Source organism: Lissotriton vulgaris, chromosome 3_1 (genome assembly GCF_964263255.1).
Source record: "Lissotriton vulgaris chromosome 3_1, aLisVul1.2, whole genome shotgun sequence".
NCBI lineage: Eukaryota > Metazoa > Chordata > Amphibia > Caudata > Salamandridae > Lissotriton > Lissotriton vulgaris.
This window is the reverse complement of record NC_141689.1, coordinates 758,454,122-758,469,768: the sequence shown is the minus strand read 5'-3', so window position 1 is coordinate 758,469,768 and position 15,647 is coordinate 758,454,122.

Genomic DNA, 15,647 nt, shown 5'->3' with positions numbered 1-15,647 from the left:
TCTGCATTTACGTGTCAGGTGGCGTCTTTGCCTATGTTTGCTAACGAGTGTCAGAGTCTGGCCGAGTACACTAATTCCTGTCTGAGCTGATTAATCCTTGTCCGGACTATTTCTTGGTTCACACCATTCTTTCCTTTAAGTTATCTTATCTGCTGTCCTTCGCTACACGTCTTATGCATTCTCCTGTTTCACGACTGTCCTAAAACATACAGCTGTGTTTTCTCTACTTGTAAATTGAATTGTGTGGATTCGTTTGTAATTTGCTTAAGGGGTCGAGTGATAAACATAACAGGGAATTTGAGTTGCTTTGGACTTAAAGCATTGTCTATAACGTTTGCCTATGTCTCATGCTCTTGTGTGATTGTATTTTGCATTGTATTGTACCGTATATAAACCTGTGCAGTCTCTTTTGAACTTCGTTATACCAACGACTTCTAAGACCACTGTACTCGCTGCAGCTAACAAATACAATCTTCTACGCCAGACGAAGAGTCTGTGTCTCTGTTTCTGACAAGGCAGGTGAATCCCAGGGATTTCATGCGTACCCTGTGCCGCCGGGCCTTAAGGCTGCGGTTCTCCAACTGGCGCCCAACGTGGGGTGACTTCAAGCGGTAGCGGTTGAGCCCGAGGGTCGTGAGGTGCCCCACAAGAAAATTACGGAGGAGGCGCACCACGTGATCGACCCCTGTATGTCAAAAGTGGACCGAAGGTCTTTTACAGCGTAGCTACTCCTTTCTGACGGCTGCTGACGACCGCTGCCCTGACTGTCGCCCAGCCTTGGACCCTTTGATGATGTTTGGTAAAGCGAGACGATAGACGGACCTTGGCTGGTGTAGGACGATCCTTAGTTAAGTATTTGGTGGGTCGCTCGCACGAAACTTTGTGTTGTCTTGTTTTGGGGTTTTTATTCGGGTATTGCAATAACCGAAGCCAAGGGGTAAGTACATTTGTACTGTTTCATTGATTTACACCCCTTGTTGTTTGTGAGCAGTCTAGAGAAGTAATGATGCCTGGACTGAGTAAGTTTAAAAGAATTTGTTGCTTAGGTTGTACTAGGGATTCTCTTTCTGAGGCTGATCCTGTTAATAAACAGGGCATTAAGAATTATCCGATGCGTGAAGTTCCTCCCGTATGGAGAGAAGCGGTGAATGGTCCACCTCCTGTCCCTGCTCATTTCCAGCGTATATGGGTCCACGAACCCTGGAAAAGGTCTGAAGTAATGGCACTTAAACAAACTCTTCCGGACCCCCGTAAAAATCCTGCTGGATATTGTCTCAAACAGTTGAGGCCTGTATTATGAATTTGGCCGATGTTGATATGTCATTTGGAAATGTTGTTCCGCAAGCATTATGGGCACGGATTCGTAGGGAAAATCATGTTGCTGAATTAGGTGGTGATTGGGCTGCTCTTAGAGCCGCCGATGCAGGTCAAGTGGGTGGTGCGAAACCCGATGATCTGATTACGGACTTACCAGGCAGAATAATTGAATTGATGAAGACAATGATGCCTGCGGTGTGAGTAAATTGGGATAAGCTGTCCGCATGCAAGCAAAAGAAAGACGAAAGCGTCTCAGATTTCTTCACTCATTTTGAAGAGACGTTTATTGACCATAGTGGTCAGGATTTGAGTGTAAAGGGTGGTCAGCGTTTGTTTGTGGATAAGTTTGTATATAATTTTTATACAATCAGTGAACAGGTTTTTAAGTGTTCAGAAATGTGGCGCTCAGCTTATCACGGTAAGTATTAAGATGTCGTGGTATGGAATTAGGTGCTTCTTGGCAGAGGAAAACCTTAACCTCTGTAAGAGAAGAGGATCAGGGACCTCTCTCTAATGTAATTGGACAAGAATCCAGAGCACACTTAGTGTATCAAATCAAAATTCAATCTTCAAATGGTCAAATGGCCAAACCAATGGGATAGATCAAACAGACATAAGTTTTCAAAAGGTTTTATTGTTCAACAGTGTTCTTTTCTCAGAATCACTGTGCTTATCACTCTAGCCTACACGTGTTTCATCACAGCATGTGGCTGTGAATCTTCAGGGCTGATCTAAATGATCGAGGCGCGTTATCGGGAGACCGGTGATAATTCCGTCCCGGTCCTAATCGGGATGTTTCTGTATAAAGGAGAGCGGTACCGAAAATAATCGGTTTCCGTTCCGTCAGAATGGGGGTAGTGTGTGAATTTACACAGCGTCGGTATTTTCGGGCTGATCTAAATGATCGAGGCGCGTTATCGGGAGACCGGTGATAATTCTGTCCCGGTCCTAATCGGGATGTTTCTGTATAAAGGAGAGCGGTACCGAAAATAATCGGTTTCCGTTCCGTCAGAATGGGGGTATTGTGTGAATTTACACAGCGTCGGTATTTTCGGGCTGTTTGTTGCCCGTGGGTTGAGCTGAATGCAGCTCCTGTTTCCGAGTGCGGGAGTTTGTATATAACTTGCTTCCCGAATTGTCAAATAAATTAAAGAGTTCTGAAACTGCATGGGCTATCTCTTCCCCTGCTAAAATATTGGCTACTGCACAGTATTATGAGAATAGAGATAAGGAGGAGAAGGAGAAACAAGAGAAGAAAAATAAAGATTTGAAAACGAAGGTTCTTTTACAGCAGGCTTATCCTCCGCGTCCTGCACAGCCTCAGTTTTCTCAACATCCACAGTTTTAGAAGGTGTTTCAGAAGCCTGAGTCTTTTATACCGCGACCTTTGTTAGGTCCTAATCAATGTGCGTACTGTAGGGAAGAGGGACATTTCAAGAATAGTTGTCCAGTTTTATTACAGCGTAATAATGGGATGTCTGCTCCAAGAGGTCGTGGTAATTTCCAGTCAGGATCTAGAGGTAGAGGACGAGGTGTGTCTTCTCAGGAGCAGCGTTCTTTTCCTCCATCTACTACAAATTACTTTGATCAGCAGAGAGTTCAGTCTGCGCAGTATTATAATGACGATTATCATGTTGAAGATAGGGCTGACGATTTTCATATCGAATTGGACAGCCATGGACGAAGTAAGGTAGTTGTGTCGATTCCAGTAGATCAAAATGGGTCGTATGTCACTGTCAATACTATGGGTGTTTCGGAACTGTTGCTTTTGGATACTGGTGCGATGAGAAGTTCTATCATGCATTCTAAACTCCCTTGGGCACCTTTGTCTGGCTTAATAAATACTTCTGTAGGATTTTCAGGCGCCCAAGTCCGTAATCCGGTTTCTTGTCCCTTGCATTTTTCGATTGGTCCTTATGATTTGGATGCTTCACTTATTCTGACAGCTGGTTGTGGTGAGAACCTGCTGGGTCTGGATTTGTTGAAAAGACTACATGCAACATTGTATTGTTCTCCTTCTGGCATGCATCTTACGTTAGGGAAAAAATTGACGTCTTCTATGTATTTGCCCCGAGACCAGTTTCCACCTGAGTTGCTTTCTCTTCCTGAAACTCTTTGGGCTACAGGCCCAAATGACTTGGGTCGTCTTGCAATACCACCGTATGTTGTCACAGTTAAAGAGAATGTTAGTATGCCACGCATTCCCCAGTACCGTATCTCTAGTGATGGTGAGAGAGCACTTTTGGCTATCGTAGATGATTTTATTCAGAAGGGCGTGGTTGAAGAAACGAGAGGCAATGTTTGTAACAGCCCTGTTCTTCCGATTCTTAAGAGAACCGATCCTTCACAGCCTCCTGTTTATCGATTTGTTATTGACCTTAGAGAAGTCAATAAAATTGTTGAGCCACAGTTTCCTGTTGTTCCGGACATTACAGCTTTGTTGACAATGATTCCTGCTTCGGCAGCTTGGTTTTCAGTCATAGATCTTAAGAATGCTTTCTTTAGTGTTCCTATTGCTGAAGAAAGTAGGGATATCTTTGGTTTCTCTCTAGGTGGCCGAGGTTTCCTATTTAAAAGAGCACCTCAAGATTATTGTGAAAGTCCCTCCATCTATAGCAAGGCTCTTAAGTCACAACTTGATGCTTTCACTTTGCCTCCAGGTGCTACGCTTATTCAGTATGTGGACGATTTGCTGGTAGCTGCTGATACGAAAGATGTGTGCAAGAGTGTGACTGTTGCGTTGTTGCATCATTTGTCTGCTCTACATCATAAGGTGTCACCCTCTAAGTTGCAATATGCCCGCCAAGCGGTTACCTATCTAGGTCATCTCTTGTCGAAAGAGAGAAGGTGATTGACCCCAGAACGTATCCAAGCTATTTTACAGATGTCAGTACCTACCACGCAGAGAGAAGTGCGTTCCTTTTTGGGTATCACTTCCTACTGTAGACAATGGATTCCCAATTTTTCACTTTTGGCTAAACCATTGTTGGCACTTACGTTGAAAGATACGCCCCATCTGCTCCCTTGGATGGATGAATGTCAGAAAAGTTTTGTTGACCTACGTACTGCTCTGTGTTCTGCTCCAGTGTTGGGTACCCCAGATTATAGCAAGTCCTTTACACTGTACGTTCATGAGAGAGAGGGGTGCGCATTGTCAGTCTTGACACAGCAATTTGTAGATAAGCAGAGGCCATGTGCCTATTTCTCCGCTACATTAGACCCAGTAGCTAAAGCTTTGCCCAGTTGTCTCAGAGCTACAGCAGCTGCGGCGATTTCTATTAGACAGTCTGCTGGATTAGTGTTGGATAACACACTCATTGTTATGGTTCCACATGCAGTGGATACCTTGTTGAACAGAACAAGAACACAGCATCTTACGAGTGCTCGTTTGTCTGGATACGAGCTGACACTTCTGGCGAGTCATGTGCATATCCAAAGATGTAACACGTTAAATCCAGCTACACTGTTGCCACTCCCAGAAGAGAAAGACGTTCAGGAAAAACATGATTGTTTTCTTCGAACGGAAGAAGAAACGAAGGGTAGGATTGATTTGAAGGACAATCCGCTCAAGGACCCGGATGGGATCCTATGGGTAGACGGTTCTTGTTTCAAGCTTCCAAATGGGGAGACTACATCTGCCTATGCTGCCACCACCTTATGCACAATTGTTGAGACGGCACGTATCATACATAATTCAGCTCCAGCAGCTGAATTGATAGCCTTGACTAGAGCGTGTGTGTTATCGAAGGGAAAGAGATTGAATGTGTACACTGATAGTCAGTACACTTTTGGGGTTGCACATAGCTTTGGTAAATTATGGAGGGAGAGAGGATTCTTTACCTCTCACGGGACAAAGATCCAGCATGGTCAGTTAGTGACTGATCTTCTTGAGTCACTTACTTTACCTGCACTGATAGCGATCATAAAGTGCAACGCACATAGGAAAGTCACAGATGATGTGGGTCGTGGAAATGCGTTTGCAGACGAGGTAGCAAAAACTACAGCTAGAGACACCAATAGCCGAATGTATGAGGCAGGTCCTGCAAACTGGGTTAGGGAAATTGGAATGTGTGAAGATACGATTGAGAGTGTGAAAACGATTCAGGGAGAGGCTACTGAGAAGGAATTGAGTACGTGGAAAGAAAGTACGGGAATGTTAGACTCGATGGGTTGTTGGACGGAGTTGTCGGAACATCAGCGATGTTTATTACCGGACGCTTATGTGTTGCCGGTTGTGACTATGGCTCATGGTCCAGCTCACATTAGTGCGAAAGGCATATGTAAGCTCTTGGCTCCTGTGTGGCAGAATGAAGGAATCCCGAAATGTACAGAGAATGTGGTTAAGCATTGTATGGTTTGTCTAATGCATAACCCAGGAAAGGGTACCCCAACTCCGGCAGGTCATTTCGCTTCCCCGTCATATCCTTTTGAGGTGTTGCAGATCGATTACATTCATATGGATCGATGCAACAACCTTAAGTATGTTCTGGTGGTGGTATGTGCCTCTTCCCGTTGGATAGAGGCCTACTCCTTGAAAGATAACACTGCTCTGTTAACTGCTAAAGTGTTGCTTAAAGAGTAAGCATGGGCTGAAAATCCATTCCGCTCGCAGATTTTGCGGATTTTCGGTAAATTCGCAATCCGCGAACGCTCACGAATTTACTGAAAATCTGTAAATTTGCACGCAGCGGATGTTTTTTTTCTTGGTGATACAATTTTGCGGCGCGCGGCGTTCACTTACCGTCATTCAGCGTTTGCCGAGTTGTTTTTCTCGATATTTTGCGAGTGCTGCGCCATTTTGGATCTTGCTGCGGGATCCCGCGGGAGTTTGGCGAGTGCGATTACGTCATCGCGGCTTGCCACCTTGCACAGCGAGAGTTTGTCAACGCGAATACGCCGTGATCAAGTATCGCGGGAGTTCGCAATTGCGAACACGTAGATGCGGCGGGCAGCAACAATCTCGCACTCGCGAAAATACAAAATTTGCAATTCTGCACAAGAAATCCACCGGCAAGCAGCATAAACCTTCTGGAAATGATGATTTTTATCAGAATAACTTCTCAGGTTGACATTTGCCTGCACTTTTTTTGCAAGGAGTCCATTTGGGGTGGGGGGAGGAAGCAAGTGCCCCACAGTCTCCAACTTCCTGTTCCTGTCCAACAGGCTCCTCCCAGTGCTTTCTTCATGTGCTGGTCACTTTCATTCGGATTCTTCATCTGGAAGGATTACTTTGTGTGGATGCTGCTGGATATTTGGATTTGAGGCCTTTTTGACTTTCTTTGGATCACTTTTGGATTAGAAATTTCACAAGTAAGTTTGTTTGGGGCATTACAGTTGCTGCAACTACAATTTTGGAATTTTCGATTTTTGGGCTGTTTTGGGGCCTTTTGCCCAGGGGTACTCAGTGGTGGGTGGACTGAGTCTTTCTGTGGGGTGTCTTGAATTTAAACATCATGGAGGGGCTGGATGGCTTGGGATTGTGCTGATTTTTCTGTGATTTTTGTTTTTTTGGACTGTTGTCGTGGCCTTTTCACCAGGGGGAGTGAGTGGTGCATGAGCCTAGTCTTTCTGTGGGCTGTCTTGAAGTTATACATCATGGAGGGCATGGATGGCATGGGATTGTGCTGATTTTTCTGTGTTTTTCGTTTTTTTGGGGTGTTCATGGGGACAGGCCAGGTGGGTGGGGGCCATTTTGAGTGCTGCTACAGGCAGGCCCTGGCCATGTGCTGGGAGGCAGGGGGCCATTTTGAATGCAGGCAGTGTTCTTAGGTCTGCAACCATTTTGCCTAGCTTTCAACCTTTATGCCCAGGGGTAGTGAGTGATGCATGGGCCTAGCCCTAGTCTTTCTGTGGGGTGTCTTGAATTTAAACATCATGGAGGGCCTGGATGGTTTGGGATTGTGCTGATTTTTCTGTGATTTTCGTTTTTTTGGGCTGTTGTGGCCTTTTCACCAGGGGTAGTGAGTGGTGCATGAGCCTAGTCTTTCTGTGGGGTGTCTTGAATTTAAACATCATGGAGGGCATGGATGGCATGGGATTGTGCTGATTTTTCTGTGTTTTTCGATTTTTTGGGGTGTTCATGGGGACAGGCCATGTGGGTGGGGGCCATTTTGAGTGCTGCTACAGGCAGGCCCGGGCCATGCGCTGGGAGGCAGGGGGCCATTTTGAATGCAGGCAGTGTTCTTAGGTCTGCAATCATTTTGCCTAGCTTTCAACCTTTATGCCCAGGGGTAGTGAGTGATGAATGGGCCTAGTCTTTCGGTGGGGTGTCTTGAATTTAAACATCATGGAGGGCCTGGATGGCTTAGGATTGTGCTGATTTTTCTGTGATTTTCGATTTTTTGGGGTGTTCATGGGGACAGGCCATGTGGGTGGGGGCCATTTTGAGTGCTGCTTCAGGCAGGCTCTGACCATGTGCTGGGAGGCAGGGGGGCATTTTGAATGCAGGCAGTGTTCTTAGGTCTGCAACCATTTTGCCTAGCTGTCAACCTTTATGCCCAGGGGTAGTGAGTGGTGCATGGGCCTAGTCTTTCTGTGGGGTGTCTTGAATTTAAACATCATGGAGGATGGCTTGGGATTGTGCTGATTTTTCTGTGATTTTCGTTTTTTGGGGTGTATAACTGAACTGATGTTCCTCTGTCTTCCATTGCTTTTAGGTGCACAAGACTCAAGAGAACCACCAGTGCCAGGAAGAAGTCCTGCAGCGGTGTGTGTGTACAGCATAACGTCACGCGACGTCACGTCTGGCCACAGACAACTCTGCAACTTCTGCAACTGCGGCCTGCTGTTCTGACCTGCTCTGAAGAAGATGGCCCCAAAAAAAGTTCCCCGTAGCTCCTCTAGCAAGAAAGTTGCCAGTAAGGAGCAGAAGAAGCAAGTTACCAAGTAGACTGGTGTGCCGCCCGCCACATTTTTTGGGAGTAAAAAAAAAGTACGCCTGCAGCACCAGCAGGATCCGCTGGGGACCAAGCTGGGAGCAGCACCCCCGCTCCATTGGGCTCAGTGCCACCACCACCACCACGCCAACTTAAGTCCAAGCCCTTGAGTGCTGCAGAGGCAGACAGTCTACTTGTTCAATCACAATCGACCAGTGATGTTGGCTCATCGCAAGAAAGTAGCAGCAATGTCCCTCAATCAACACAGGTTGTTGTAACTCATCTGACGAGTGTTGAACAACCACAGGCGCAATCAACAACCACATGTGCAAGTACAAGCCCAAGTACAAGTGGAAGGAGAGGCAGCGCAAGGAGATGTGCAAGCAGAGGTGCATGGAGGGTCACAAGTGCCCACAATAGTTGTTCCTCCTGAAGTAGGGGCACATCAGGAAATCGACAATCAAGGCGAGGTATCATTTGAGGAAGCCACTCCTCCTGATGATCATTCATTGTCTTCCACACCCCTAGCAAGGAAGAGATCAAGGGTGGTGTCTACATCTTCTTCAAGCACACCTCCTTCTGATGATACGGATCTAAATTGGGAACCATCACTGCCGTCTGAGAGTGAGGCACACCATGATCTGACAAAGGTAGTTAAGTGTAAAAGGAAGGTCGTCGAAAGTCTCATAGTTATGGAGTGTGATGAGGCTCAACAAGAAGTGGCGGATACTCCTGTTGATGAAGACTCTCACGACGGCGACGCAGTCATCATAAATGTCACTGCAGCCCCAGCGGGCATGCAGCAAACAGACATTTTGACCCTAGTCCGAGAAGCTGCTGAGCGTGATGATGATGATGTTGTCGACGAGGAGGCAATGGAAACACCACAATCATTGGAGTTAACTAGTACACCAACACCTACCACTTCCATATTTCTTCCTCGCCAGAAGGGACCTCCATCCACTTCGACCTCAATTAGTGGTTGTGAAAGTGCACAACGTAGTAAAGTTCGGCAATCCACATCCTCCACTTCATCTGGCATTAGCAGCATGACCACCAGTATCGCCGCCTCCTCCGGCCCCCACAGACAATTCAAGTCCCCAGCTTGGGACTTCTTTAGTGTTTGCCCAAAAAGGGAAAACTTCGCCATTTGTAGCATTTGTAAGCTTGCAGCTAGTTGTGGTAAGTTTGGTACCGGAGGCCAGAAAGGTCATCTTAAGAGACAGGACGCTGTCCAAGGGTTTGCGCACCTAAAGGCATTCTAGGAAGCCCGAATTGCACATCAAGAAAACATTGACGAGGAGGAAGAAGACGTGTCAAACACTTCACATACACCCAGTACCCCTGTCAGCAGCACACCCCATGTGAGCCACACTAAAAGTGTGGGAGAGAGTGAGACACCAATGCGAAAAAGTTCATCAGCGAGCGTAACTGGGTGTATAAGAAGTCATCATCATCATCCCGTAAATGCTTGGTCTAGGGTAACATTAGAACCATGTTGTTTACAGAAGCGCCATATGAACGCAACCACCCACTGACGCGTCCGTATAACACTAAGCTGGCTAAAATGCTAGCTCTGGACCTTCCCCCTTTTTCTTTTGTAAAAGGGGTTGGTTTTCTAGAATTAGTGGCAGCACTCTGCCCTAAATGGAAGGTTTCTAGCCGGTTCTATTTTGCCAGAGTTGCGGTTCCAGCACTACATGAAGATGTGCTGGAGGTGATTGGGGCAGCTTTGCAGAAGAGTGCTGTTCACACTATACATCTGACAACAGACATGTGGACCAGTGGCGCAGGCGCTGATTACATGTGCCTCACTGCACACTGGGTCTCTTTTTCAGGGGTTAAAGCAAAGCTAAACGTAGGTGTTGACCCGGCCCAAGTTTTTAAAGCTGCTCGGAAACATGCAACACTAGCCATGTTTGGCTTGGAGAAACGTCACACAGCAGAAAACATTTTGAATGAGTTTAACACAAAGGTCTTTCACTGGCTGTCCCCCAAAAAACGCCAGATTGGTTATGTTTCCACGGATAATGGCGCCAATATAGTTAAGGCCATGGAGCTGGGTGACTATTTTAGAGTGCCGTGTTTGGCGCACTGTATAAACCTGGTTGTTAAAAAATTCTTGAGTTATGAAGACAGTCCAGCGTGCGAGTTAGTGGCCATCTGTCGAAGAATGTGCAACCATTTCAGCCATTCTTTTAAGGCCCGGAAGCATCTGAGGACCCTGCTACATGAACGTCGAATGCCAGTGAAAGGACTCATCCAGGAGGTGGCAACACGTTGGAACTCAACCTTCTACATGCTTGAGCGTCTGTATGAGCTGTATACGGTACTCGATCACTATTTCTTAACAGTGGGTACAGCTCAGAAGGACCTGAGGCTAGATGCGGCGCAATGGGACCTAGTTAAAAGACTGACAGACATGCTTTGTCCTTTTGAGGTCTTCACGCGTTCAGTCAGAAAGGAGGACTGTAATTTGGGAAAAGCTATCCCATTGTTGCGCATGCTGGAGCACCAACTGAAGGCGGTGTCTTCTATGTTTGAAAAAAATGAAGAAATGAAAGACGCTTTTCTTTTGGCGGAGAAATTATTAGAGCGCCTACTTGGTGATGAACATCTTAAAATGATCCACTCAGAACAGCATTACATTTATGCTACTATTCTGGATCCACGCTACAAAATGGCGCTGGCAGGCCAAGCATTCTTTCCTTTTGGTGATCAAGATGTTACAAAGTACAAACAATGGCTAGCCTTGTCATCCAAGAGGTTTGAAAGAGAACGGCAGGAAATTAAAGGAAAAGGCAGAACGTCAGCATCAGCAGGCCATCCCAAGTCAAAAGAATCCACTTCTGCACCTGTGGCTGTGGCACAAGTGACCTCTCAGCCGTTAAAGACACCGGCAACCGGATCATCTGCACCAGACACAACAGTAACATTGGATGCAGAAGAGGATTGGCTAACTCGGCTTGGGTTTGGTTCTCAAAAGGTCACAGCAAAAAGTAAGCCTAGTGGAGGAACCTTGAGGGACCTTGAGTCGATGGTGCAGGACTATCTGAATGACTCAACAGAGGTCTATGTTAATGCTGACCCATTGGCCTATTGGCATGGGAAAAAAGAATTGTGGGCACAGCTCTCCAACCTGGCTATGAACTACTTGTTTTGCCCACTCGCAAGTGTGACTTCTGAACGTGTTTTCAGTGCTGCTGGTGGCATTGTAACTTCCAAACGGAGCCGCCTCTCACCCAAAAATGTGGAGAGGTTAACAATGATCAAGATGAATCGGCACCTCATACCACCAGATTACAAAGTACGAGAAAGCACGCCCGGATGAAGACAAGGTGGACAGCAACGTAGTTGAGGGAATTTCTTCTCTGTTAGGTGACACTGACCTCACCCTGCCTGAATTCGCAGAGTATGATGACGAAGCCTTATTCTTATTCACTGACACCGAGCCCTGAAAATGAGACAATGAATCAATAACTTTATTTTTCGTCCTTATTCACTTTTATTCCTGTGTGTCTGTCTTTCTTTGTTGTGCACAGTTAATATAATTCAAACGTTAATCACCTAATCACAAAAACAAGCCCATCAGCAGAACTATCTTTACTTGTTTGCTTATTGATTTGAAGGTGCCGCAGTCTGCATTCCTCAGGTTCACAAGTTCACAAGAACATGCTCCTCTATCCTCCTCCTCCAGACTCCTATTTCCCTCAAAGCAGAGGGCTGGATTACACCCAATGAAGAAAGACTCTGCACTTGTGGGGGTGTTCTACTTCTTTGGATGTGAGTTGACGGCTCTGGGTCCATTGCTGGGAAGCTCTAATACCGGATAAAAGTGGTTTGGACCAAATCGGAGGCGAAATGTTTTTGCGTTTTTGCTGACTTGCTTGCCTTTCAGGTGCTGTTTGGGGGTGTTCCGGCTGTTTGTGGGTGAGTTTTGGGGTCTCGGAGCACTGCTGGGACAGTCTAATTTTGATTGCATTTGCTTTTCAGGAAATCTGTGGTGGAAAACGGGAGTTATGACCTAGCTGCACAGCGCGTTTGGACCGAAGGCCGAGAAATATTGTAAGTATGAGATTTTCCTTTTTGGCTGTTTGGGGGTGTTGTGCTTTTTTGCGGGTGGGTTGGCGGGTCCTGGGGCATTGCTGGGAAGGTCTAATACCGGATAGAAGTGGTTCGTACAAAATCCATGCAGAATTTGTTTTTGCTATTTCTGACATTTTGCTCAATGTAGCGTTTTCGGGGACCTGTTTGGAGGGCTTCCTGGTGTTTGTGGGTGGGTTGCGGGGTCTGGAAACACTGCTGGCTATGGATACTTTAGATTGCAAGAGGTTTGAAGCAAATCCATGGTGGCAGAGGAGAGTTAGGGCCTAACTGCAGAGCACGCGCAGAGTGATTTTGGAAATTGCCAAAAAAATGACTAGGTCCCCATTTTTGTACTTTTGCTTTTTGGCTGTTAGGGGTCTTCTACTAGTTTTCGCCTGGGTTAACGGCTCTGGGGCCATTGCTGGGAAGCTCTAATACCGGATAAAAGTGGTTTGGACCAAATCGGAGGCAAAAGATTTTTTGCGCTTTTGCTGACTTGCTTGCCTTTCAGGTGCTGTTTGGGGGGGTTCCGGGTGTTTGTGGGTGAGTTTTGGGGTCTGGGAGCACTGCTGGGACAGTCTAATTTTGATTGAATTTGCTTTTCAGGAAATCCTTGGCGAAAAACGGGAGTTATGACCTAGCTGCACAGCGCGTTTGGACCAAAGGCCAAGAAATATTGTAAGTATGAGATTTTCCTTTTTGGCTGTTTGGGGGTGTTGTGCTTTTTGACGGGTGGGTTGGCGGGTCTTGGGGCATTGCTGGGAAGGTCTAATACCGGATAGAAGTGGTTCGTACAAAATCCATGCAGAATTTTTATTTGCTATTTCTGACATTTTGCTCAATGTAGCATTTTCGGGGGCCTGTTTGGGGGCTTCCTGGTGTTTGTGGGTGGGTTTCGGGGTCTGGGAGCACTGCTGGCTATGGATACTTTAGATTGCAAGAGGTTTGAAGCAAATCCATGGTGGCAGAGGGGAGTTAGGGCCTAGCTGCAGAGCACGCACGGAGTAATTTTGGAAATTGCCAAAAAAATGACTAAGTCCCCATTTTTGTACTTTTGCTTTTTGGCTGTTTGGGGGTCTTCTACTAGTTTTCGCCTGGGTTGACAGCTCTGGGGCCATTGCTGGGAAGATATAATACCGGATAAAAGTGGTTTGGACCAAATCGGAGGCGATTTTTTTTTGCGTTTTTGCTGACTTGCTTGCCTTTCAGGTGCTGTTTGGGGGGTTCCGGGTGTTTGTGGGTGAGTTTTGGGGTCTGGGAGCACTGCTGGGACAGTCTAATTTTGATTGCATTTGCTTTTCAGGAAATCCGTGGTGGAAAATGGGAGTTATGACCTAGCTGCACAGCGCGTTTGGACCGAAGGCCGAGAAATATTGTAAGTATGAGATTTTCCTTTTTGGCTGTTTGGGGGTGCTGTGCTTTTTTGCGGGTGGGTTGGCGGGTCTTGGGGCATTGCTGGGAAGGTCTAATACCGGATAGAAGTGGTTTGGACAAAATCCATAAGGAAAAGCCTTTTGGCACTTTTTGTAACTTAGGGTTTGTTAGGGTTAGCCCTAGCAGCAGAATTGCATGTGTTTCGGGGTGTTCTAGATTTTTGCAACTGAGTTCTGGGGTCTTAGAGCACTCGTGGGAATGTGTAATTTTGGTTGCAAGTCATTTGAAGAAAATCCACGGTGGGAAAGGGGGGATTTGGCATAGTTAAAGAAAGCCTTTGCCACTATTCTTAACTTAGGGCTCGTTAGGGTTAGCAGTATTTCTATTGCATGTGTTTGGGTGGGGGGTTTTCGAGTCCTGGAGCGATGCTGGCTATGGATACTTTTGCTTGCTTGCAAGTGGTTTGAATACAATCCACGGTGGGTAAGGGGGTATTTGGGCCTACTTTTACTTTCAAAGTACGTTTTGTCACCAGTTTTCTGCTAGGCCTCGTTTTTAGAGATCTGATTGGGGGTCTTCTACATTTTTGCGACTGGCTTTAGTAAGGGTCTGGGTGGGAGCACTGCTGGGAAGGTCTAATTTTGTTCTAAAACACAGTTTACAGTACACCTAGCTTGAGGGGAAAGATCCGCTAATTTAATTTGCCCATACTTATTTATCCTTCAAAAGGAGACTCAGACAGAGTACGCACCTTCAAAAATATTGTAATGTCTATTAGGAAACTCAAAGTGTGACTTTTTGCACTACACAGCGTACATACCTTATATTTATTTATCAGTGGTGTTGTAATATCACTTCCTGTTTTTCGATCAATAATTACAGGCCGGGTTTCAGTCTGTGCAATGGGGAAAAAAGAATGGAGTCAGGCTTCACATTAGCGAGCCGCAATTCAGCATCCGCCAGGCAGGCAGTGGACAGGGTGTCTTCTAGTCACCAACATTGTTGGACGAAGCGTCAGCTGGAATGGAGGAGTGCCGCTAATGAGAGGAATGGTTTGCTGCATGCAATTTACTTTCCAAATTCAACAGGACAACTACAACAACATACAGATACAGTATCCATTGTTTTCTTCTATGAGTGTGACAGCATTTCTTGGATCTCTCTCTGCTTCTAAATTGATCTCTACAGCCATTCTATAGGTTTTACTTCGGCTATTTTTTAAACCTAATTTAATGTAGGCCTGTACTGTCACATTCTGTCATTCACGGTTGTCGAAAGTACTACTTACTTTTCAGTAACAATGCATTCAGTAGTGAATGCACTTCCTTTATGTCACGTAAACGATTTATGGTTAGCTTTGTACCCAAAGATTTCTTTATGTTCAATTATTGTTTGTCCATGCTGTGCTTCTTTTTTTCTCTCAACAAAACCTACCCAAAAAGAAACCCCCATTCTCATCCATTTTCCAAACCCTAACCCTCTTCCCCCGGGCTGAGTAGTTTTGATTGATGTGTGACTAAATGACATCAATAATTCCACACACTTGCTTAGGAGGATAAGGTCATAGCAACAGGCTGGTGAAGGAATCCGAGGATATATTCTAGACTTACTCAGCTTCAGTACTATTTCTTGTAGTAGTAGCCAATGTCAAAGAAATTCAACGCAAGTACTAGTTATACTTTCAATACTTTACCATTTGTTAGGATACATTGTGGCACTGTTCTAGTGTACTGTCACCTGCTATATTCTCTATCGTACCGTTGTAATGCTACAGTAAGGACAAACCAGGTTTCATTTTCTTTTTTTCCACAGGCATGCAACTGCCTCTGTGTCACACCACTAGTACCACCGCAATGAGGACATTTCATCCGCCCAGGATCGCCAACCTTAATCGCCATTTCCCGTGGAGCCAGCCCTGGGCCGAGCCCTACTTTCAAACACAAATTACAGGTAAGATAAGCGTTTGGTGGGAGGTAGTATAATGGAGTATTAGGG